The sequence below is a fragment of the Bidens hawaiensis genome, unplaced genomic scaffold (genome assembly GCF_021521415.1).
Source record: "Bidens hawaiensis isolate Kalapana, Puna unplaced genomic scaffold, B.hawaiensis_p1.1 tig00058962_1, whole genome shotgun sequence".
Taxonomy (NCBI): Eukaryota; Viridiplantae; Streptophyta; class Magnoliopsida; order Asterales; family Asteraceae; genus Bidens; species Bidens hawaiensis.
Window position 1 is genome coordinate 23,763 of NW_027500619.1, and position 10,327 is coordinate 34,089.

Consider the following 10,327-nt stretch of genomic DNA (forward strand, 5'->3'; position numbering starts at 1 on the left):
CCTTTTCAACCTCTCCCACAACTTTAAATCGTCCCACGTCTTCACCATCCCATACCTCCGCAAACACTCCTGCTTCCACTCTTCGACCGTGAAATTGTAAACCGTCAAATCATCACTGCCACTTGGTCTCATACGACCGCTGTTCCTGTTGAAAAGATTAGTAAACAAGCCGACAAATTTTCTGATTTCGGACCACCGACCCGAAATCATATCGGCGTTCCGCTCTGTACTCCCAAAGAGCATGTAGAACGTCACCCTAACCTTTGTCCAAAAAATCTTGCTCTTTTGGTAGTCGGCTGCAAAATCTGAATCAAGGTTTGGGTACCAATTTTCAGCCATTTTTTTAAAAAAAAGTTAAGAAGATGAATTGATTTTGGGTGAAGGTTTGAAGTTGTGGTATAAAAATGGGATGAAATGGGGTATTATATAGGAAATTTTTTTTTTTAATTTAATAAGAGCCCAACGGCTCTTTTTCTAAAATTCAACAAGCTCCTCTCTCTTCTCCCGCTAACAGGCTCACGCCTGCATGTTTTTTCGCGCTAGCGCCCCGTTAGCGCCCAGGTGGTGTGGTGTTAGCGACTGGGGGCGCGAGCGGAGGGGCTCTAGCGCCCCCGTTGAAGCCCCACACCCCTCAGCCTAAGAGCGTTGATGTTGCCATAATTGTTTTCGTAAGAAGATAAGATAGAAATACAGAGGAATGGTGTAAATAATATATGTTTTCTTTTTCCAAGAAGGAAACAAGTTGCAGAGCTTCTGCCATCTTAGTTCAACAAGAAATGTGTTGAAGGTAGGAGTAGGTTTGAAAAAGAAAATGGTTTTGTCCAATCACTTGTTCTCTTGCACTACTAGCATAACTATTTTTATATTGTTTTTATTTAGATCATTTCTTTTATTCATTATTATCAATTATTTTTATTATTGATTATTTTATTGACTATTATTTTTTTATTATTTTTTTTTCACCGATGTGTGCTGATAATTTTGTGTTTTGATTTTTTTTCTTTCAATATATTATTATTATGTAGATTTTTGGTTCACTGTTATTAAAGTTATTATTTTCTTTATTTATTTATCTATTTTTATTCGGTTATTACATTAAGAATTTTAATTACAATTTTAACATGTTTTTGAATTTTCAACAACTTTCTAAACCTAAACATAATAATATATAGGATTTAAAGTTAAAATTTAATAATTTAAAATAAAAAATTATTCAAAATATATTTGTAGTAAAATTTCTTAATTGAAAAATATATATTAATTAATAAAAATTAATATATATATTAATTACGTTTAACTTTAAACCTAATTTAATTTTATATAAATTCGAACATTAATATATATTTTGTAAAACCTTTAATTATTTTCAAAGTCAAAACATGACAACAAACATAATAAATTTAAACAACAAATTCAAGCAACACAAAACTTCTTCATACAACAAAATTCAGGTTATATCCATTGTTAGTTCTTGCTAAACCAAAATATGTGTTTTTATTTGTTTTAATATTTTACATAAAAAAATTTCCAGCTTTATTACTGAATTACCTTTTAAAAGATACTTAAATTTCAAATGATGATAGTCATTTGACTTTTCTTTAAAATCTTACTTAAAATACAAGTCTTTGTTTCTTAAATTTTGCTTAATATTCATGACATAATTAATCAAGATTAAATACGTATAAAATTAAAGCATTTTTTATGCCTAAAATATGTTCCAACATTATTACCGAATTCCAGCATTAATGATTTAAAATACGTAGCTTGACCAAAATATAAGTATTATCTTTGTTGCTTAATTTATTCTTAACTAGTTTTTGTCCCCCGTATTACGGGGGCTGTTTTACATTACTCGTTTATAATATTTATATACGTTTTTGGATTTTATTTTATTTATTGTAATGAAATCTATAATATATATAAACGAAAATATAAAAATCTACGTGTCGCGATGTGGTCGCTCCCCCTTTTTTTGGAGTCATCAGATTTGCTTGATTTTTAAATGAAGACTTCTCATGCATTTGACCCAAATTCGCGGGTATGGGTCTTACCAAACCCAAATATTCCTTAAACGTGTTATAACTTCTCATTAAATTAAAAATTATTATCACCAAATTATTGATGTGAAAATCCTATAAAATAGGATATACTAAAAATTATTATATGATTTGTTTTTTAAAATATTATTTATAATTAACAAACAATTTTATTGTACAAAAATAAGCGGGTCTTGGGTCTTACCAAACCCATATAACCCGGTTTAAAAGTTATATCGGTTTGGTAAGACCCAAGACCCGCTTATTTTTGTAATATAAAATTGTTTGTTAACTATAAATAATATTTTTTTAAAAAATCATATAATAATTTTTAGTATATCCGATTTTATAGGATTTTCACATCAATAATTTGGTGATAATAATTTTTAATTTAATGAGATGTTATAATCCGTTTAAGGAATATTTGGGTTTGGTAAGACATATACCCGCGAATTCGGGTCAAATGCATGAGAAGTCTTCATTTAAAAATCAAGCAAATCTGATGACTCCAAAAAACGGGGGAGCGACCACATCGCGACACGTAGGATTTTTATGTTTTCGTTTATATATATTATAGATTAATAAATAATTAATATTCATAACATATTTATTGCCAATTAAATACGGAATTTAACTAATCACATTTAGTTAAACCCCTAAATTAATATTTTTAATCTTTTATTAGAAATTCAAATTAGAATCATTATTATAACTTACTTTTAATTTTAATGTTACTGAAAATATAGTAAGTTTTTGCTTAAATATGGAATTTGAAATAACAAATTTAAACCCGATTAAATATGGAATTTTATAAATTAAATACAAACTTTTAAAACTTCCATAGTCTTCAATCTCAACAAACTTTCCATTTCCGTATATTTGACCATTTTATTATACCTAAATGTAAAAATTAATGTCTAAAATAAACCCCCCGATTATAATATTTCAAAAATCAAAAACCTTTCCATAATTTTTTGAAGTTGACTAATTAACCATTTTTTTATATTTAGTAATTATTTCTAAATGGGTTGTTTTAATTTAAAAAGAGTATCAACTTTGTTCGGTATGAATTCGTTCCATCACAAGTTATTTTTAAGTTATACTATTTTTTTAACTAAAGCGACATAATCATTTTTCATATATAAATAATTTCGTAACCAAATTTGACAAAATATGAATATTCAAATTAAACCAAAACTGACACACTTTAATATTCAAATTTAATATTTAGATTTAGACAAAAATTGTCATCATAATTAATTCGATCATATCCTTACCAAGTTTATCTAAATCATCTATAAATAAAAATTGTGTCATAATTTTGTCAAACAACTTCTATTATTAACCGTATGATAATATGATTACTGTCTCTATATAATTCTTATCATAAAATTCACTCATTCATTCCAAGGATGTATATTGAGATTTATGATTTGTTTATAAGTTTGTGAATTGTATTTGTACCTTTATTTCTCTTATTAACAATACATTGAATTTGATTTTGTGGTGATTTTAGTTTTCTTCTTTGCAATTATAAAAAATTAAAACATATTTCTTTGTATTTTGATGATTGTTTAATAAACAAGTCTTTATGACTTCATATATAATGATGTAGTTTTTATTGATATATCTTTTTGGCTTCATGGTTTAAGTTAGAAAGATGTTTTAAGTTGTCATTTTATTTTGTTGTTGTATGTTATTTTGTTTTAATAAAAACAATAATGTAATACCTTATATTTGTTCTTATAAATATTACATTATCAATTCATTATTATTATTATTATTATCATTGTCGCTATATATATTTATTTACAATATTCACGCGTATGATACACATGTTACTAGCTATTGAAAGATATTGAAATTTTACATTATTCTTGCAGTTTTCGTCTCCAATTCTTCCAACTTTATAGAAAGACGTTTTTTAATATATGACAACATTTTGTTCTAAATATCATTTTTATACACATAAAATGTATAATAATATCGGTATAATGTTTTGTTTTAAAATAAATCAAACACCAAGGTTTGGATTGCAAATTATAATTTATAATTAATAGTTTATTTACATATCAAAAACTTATTATAAAAGTCATAAATAAAAATCATTATATAATATAATTCAATTTACGTACTACGTATAATATTTTTTTACTTCTATTATAACTTCCATCCGTGTGTAACACGGGCTTTCATTATTAAACAGGTTATTATTTTAATGGTATATTTTGTTTGGATGATATTGTTTTTTTAAATTTTCAGGTGGTGAAGGAAAATGAGTTTCTTTTGTTAGAATATTTGAAGAAGTTGATGGTGGTTTAATATGAAAGAACGTGTTTAAATCTTTTGTTGATGTTTTTTGGTGGTTTGGTGTACATTAACTTATTATAACTTTAAACTTTTAATATCTAGACATTGTAAATTGTTAACGTTTTAGTCCGAAAGTTTGAAAAAGTTTTGTGTTGCTTGAATTTGTTGTTTAAATAATTTTATTATGTTTGTTAACATATTTTTTCACCCGTGTGTAAAACGGGTCTATACCCTAGTATATAGTATATAATAAGAATTTTAATAAAATAAATATTAAATGTGATAATAACAATAACAATACTATGAAAAATGTTATGATATAACATGAACTGGTTTGGACCCAAACTGTTTAGACTAGTGGTTTCTGGTTTGGTATAACCTGAACCAATTTGAGTGTGTTATTTGCACACCTTTTTATAATAAAATAAATATTAAATGTGATAATAACAATAAGAATACTATGAAAAATGTTATGATATAACATGAACTGGTTTGGACCCAAACTGTTTAGACTAGTGGTTTCTGGTTTGGTATAACCTGAACCAATTTGAGTGTGTTATTTGTACACCTTTTTATATCAACAATGGTATAAAAGGCTTATTAAACTTACAACTCATTCATAAAACGACTTGTATGCCTCTACCGTTTAAAATGAAACTAACAATGAACTCAAGACATCAAAGAGAAAAGAAGGTGACCTTAAAATTCGAAGGTAGCTACCATTGCTACATACTGCTTACCTCAACACCAACTACCTTTGTAGCCAAATAATACCCTAAAGTGAGTTATAGCCCATGAATAAGTTGACCCGTTTAACTGGCCCAACTACCTTTGTAGCCAAATAATACCCTAAAGTGAGTTATAGCCCATGAATAAGTTGACCCGTTTGACTGGCCCATTTTAAATTAGGGATATTGAATTTTAATAATCGAAACTTCGGTCTATTGGCCGATATTAATCCCAAGTTAAGAAATTCCCAACATTAATCCCAACTTTTACTCTATTGACATCCACTAAGCCTTTTTTAAATAGGGACTAACCCGGTTAGTTTTAGAGCAAAATAAGTTATTTCTCCAAGTTCAGGGAGACAAGTGAAAATTGTAACTTAACTTAATATAGTGAAAGTGGTGGTGGTGGTGGTTGTGGCGGTGGCGGCAGTGGTGCTAGTGGTGGTGTCTCCCTCAACTTGAAGAAATGATATATTTTTCTCTACAACAAACGGGTTAATTACCCTTAAAAAAGGACAAGTGGAGGCCAATAGAGTGAAAGTTGAGATTAATGTTGGGAATTTACTATGTTGGGATTAATATCGGCCAATAGACCAAAGTTGAGTTATTAAAATCCAATATCCCTTTAAATTAAAACATTTCAGTTTTATACATTGCAAATGGAGTCATGTAAATTACTAAATCATACCTCTAGTATGAATCCATCAGGGATGAGCGTGGGACAGTACCCGTATCCGTACACGTACTGTAGGTTCCCAACCGGATCTACACAGGAGTATCTCGTAACACGAGGGTGCGGAATCCCCACGTAATACGATACGAGCGTAAGATATATGATACGTTGAACCGATAAGCAAACACACGTTACAATACTAATAAACACGATTGTATTGCAACACTTCAATACGTGATCTCAATTATCACTTACACGTTCTGGAAAAACTTAAACAAACAAAGCCGAAGTGAGGAATATATAAGCCTCGACAACTTCGCCTAACAGACTAGGCGAAGTTGTCATAACTTCGCTTGCCTATAAGTTCGCCTACATCCCAGGCGAACTTGTGTGACACAATATCCAAAACCAACACAAACAATCTAACACGATTACAGACACATACAAAACACTAGATACTGAACTACTGACATTATGCACCAACAGACTCCCCCTTGGCAGTAGCTTCATATCTCGATCTTCATTCTCGTGTCTAGTATCCCAAAAATCTCGTGTCACCCGTCTTCAAGCATGAACGCCCTGTCTGACACAAACAGAGACCACCCTCTGGTACTTCTTGGCTTCATCTTTCCATGCAGGAATATAGAATATCTTCTTATCGTTTAGCACCTGCAAGTCAGCTTGAGACAAATTTACCAAGTGCATGGGATCATACACTCTCAGAATTTCTTGCTCGTCTTCATCTTGCATAACAGCTTTAGCTGTTTGGCTATCAACATACCACCACTTGAGATTCTTTAAGAAATCCTTGGGCATTAACTTCATCGGCACATCTTTCAAACACCGAACCGGCTTATATTTCATCACCATCCAAGGTTTGCCATCAGCTCGCATTCCTCTGTCCTTATCTTCAACTAGCTTCCCTTTCTGAGACTTTAACAACTCAAACTTCTTTTCTTTCACACTTTCTTTCCACACAATCTTCCCAATTATTCTAGCCATATTGTCATCACTCCTATTAATCAATCCCAGTTTAGCCAAATCCTTCACTTCACACTCAGGCAAAGTATTGAGAGATCTCAACATCCTCTTAAAGTACTGAATCCCATCAAAGCGTTTAATCACAAATAACCTCAACTGCTCATCATACAGCCAGCAAATAATACCCTTCTTCGACTCAGCATACCCTTTGATATTGTAACTCTTTTTGAACATTGTTGGAACCGCTGGCTTCTTTGTCTTTACAAACCACTGAGCGTAGCCTTCTTTCCATCTCGGCTGCTCTTCCCACTCAGACTCATCTGACACATCCATATCTTGACTCACATTTACCTTATCAACGTCTGGAATATCATGTTCTACACTGTCATCCACAATCTCACCTTCCTCTATCTCACTATCAATCACAATCTGTTCTCCTATCTTTTCAATCTCCTAAACAGGTAACACATCTTCATCACCCACGTCATCATCACCCAACATTTCCTCATCATCCACAACCACAACATCTTCACCACCTGATCCACCTGCCATACCAGTTGACTCCCCCTGAGATGTGGAAGTCCCAAGAGTTTGTTCAGTTCTTGGCAACTCACCACCTGCACCTTCCGATGCATTGGGATCATCATCTATATCATGTCTCTTCTTTGTTCTCAACTCGTCGCCCTTGCAGCTCGTCTCCCCCTGAGATGCTAAGAACTGTTTTAGAGCATCAAAAAGTTTACCGTGCTCAACAAGGAGGGACGATTGGATCTGATTTTATGCTACAAGGCGCTGGATAGCTTGAGTCTGGATTAGATTGATTCTTGACTGTTCAGCAACGACCCGTTCAAGAGCAGCTATACTTTCAGAATCAGACAAGGTAGTATCAAAATCAAAACACATGTGAGAAACGTCTTGAGCATAAGGTGGAGGTATTCCCAAACTGGCTGGAGTATCATAAGCAGTCTGAATAGTAACCGCGGGTGGTATTGTGACAGTTAACCCCGCAGTAGCAACCAGCGTTGACTCAACAAATCTTGCAACAACCTCCGATGGAGTAACAGTAGGAGGTGGTAAGGAAACAATCTCCGGAGTCGAAAACTGAAACGTGGTTGGTGGAATACCAAATGATGATGACGTTGTCACCACGAAAACACTGGAGGTAATCGGTACTGTTACAGTCATCGAAGCAGGAATCATAGTCATACCAGATAACGCGGGTGGAGAGAAACGAACCACCCTTGAGCTTTCACCAGCTCCGGAACCCTCACCAATTCTGACCCTCTTCGATCGTCGTATCAACAGGTCTAACTCCTCCTCGAAGTCAGATTCACTGTCATCCGAGTGTTTCTTTCTCTTGCCATGTATTCTTTCTTGTCTGACCAGAATCTGTTGTGCTTCGGCGATATCATCAGCGGTGGAGTCAGAGTCGGTTCTCTCAGAATCTGCTACAGACGTAGCTACCATCGAAACATTCACACCAGAAGCCTCAGCTACTGGTGCTTGAACCTCTGCAGCAGGATCAATTTGCTCCATATCAAAGAACCCTTGTCCACCAAAGGCAGCTTCAAGATCGACCTGTTCTTCCGGAGCTGCAACAGGATCAGCAGGCAGTGCTTGCTGTACCACAGGTGGAGGTGGTTGAGGAACATTTGCCTGTTGCGGTGCCGGGTCTCGAAATTCATCTCCTTGAGGAGCAATATAATCAGGGTTCACCAAATAACCAAACAATGCAGTGTGCCGCGGACGAAGCTCTGGTTTGCTGCGAGCACTTGAAGACCTGCATTGCGCAAAGATTCTCTTACTTAAACTCTCAACATAACGGATGGGACGTGGTTGAGGTAGCGTAGGTGCTACATGGTTCAAAATCATCTGTAAAAATCTCGGGTACATTAAAAATCTTTCACGAGCGACCGCGCGTCTCTGACGATCAATTTCATAGAACACCATATGACTAAAGCTGTAGGGCTTGTTGTAAGTCAGGGCTGTTATAGCAGATTGCATCGTTGCCCCCATACCGTCAGTACCAGCTTTACGACCCGACATGCACACAATCATCACGTGCATCAGAAAAAGCCACTGATTCAGTAAGAATCCCTTTCGCCTTTGAGTGTCACCCAATGGACCCGAATAGCCCATATGTAGAAATGCACCATCTCTGAATGGAGCTGGAAAATCTGTTGGATCAGCTGTAGTTTCAGCCTCGAACTGCAAAGCGGCCCTTATTTGATTTGCCGAGAATTGTACGACCTGATTGTTTACTGTAGCGCGCATAACCGGAGGATCAACTCTACAGTCATATTCTACTATTCGCCAAAAGTCTTCAATATTTGGTAGAGAAATGGGAAGAATAGTAGTGATGGCGTGGAAAATCCGTGAGCGAACGAGAAAGGAGATGATCTCGCGATAGTCATCGATACCACTGGCATCCGGATCCAAAGTGATATACATGTTGTGACCCGGAAAGAACTGTCGGTTGTTGTCACCACCTTCGTCACCACCAGCACCATCCGCTCCTGCTACAGCAGCCATATCTGCACAACAAACGGTCTAAGTTAGAACATCGACAAAGCAGATCATAACTTCGCCTGTTACCATGAGCGAAGTTATGATAACATCTTATGTGCAGGCGAAGTTGAGTACAACTTCGCCTTAACCCTAACTTCGCCTGATAACAAATTAGAACTGTTAAATAATATTAAGCAGCAGACGAAGTTAAACCTTAGGCGAAGTTGAGTATAACTTCGCCTAACCCTAACTTCGCCTGAGAACAACCAGACTAAATAATTAATTTAAAAATGAGCAGGCGAAGTTATGCCTATGGCGAAGTTGAGAACAGCTTCGCCTAAACCTAACTTCGCCTGAATATGAAACGGCGTATAATTTGTATCTGATCAAGGATTAGTTTGAAGAATTTGAGAATCAAAACATGAAGGGATAGTCCAATCGAGATCTTAGATGACCAAATGGGTTACAAACACCTTAGAAACATGAAGTTTATCGGGTGTTAAAAGGGTTGCATGAACTAAGTTACGAATCGGACCAAAGAGGCTACTGATTAACACCATTAATATGAATTACAGGTTAAACCGATCCTACACACCTTTAACAACGGACAAGAAATAGATAAAAAACAGTTCGATTCAAGGATTAAGTTCGCCGAGGTTGGTTGTTTGGTTATAAGTTCGCTGGGGTTTGAAAGTTTGTTAAGAGTTTGACCAGTTGACCCCTTATATAGGTTTGAGAGTACTCAGGCGAAGTTAAGGTTAACTTCGCTTACCCTTAACTTCGCCCCTGAACAACTTCGCTCCTAAACCTTTCCAGCAAGTTCGCCTAACTTAATTTACAAAACAGGACCTTATAAATTGGATCAAACTGCAATTGTCTTTTAAGAACCAAGTAACCAAGTTTTAAACCACAAAACAAAATATGCAATGAAAATTTAGTAATTAAATAAACGGGATCAAATTTCAGTCTTGACGAGAACCTACATGTTTTAGAAAAGATCCGAACAGGAATCATACTAATTAAGTGGCTGTCACATAGATCCATGTTCAGCGGTATTATGACATAAAGAAACAGGTTGTAAGCAGGTATAA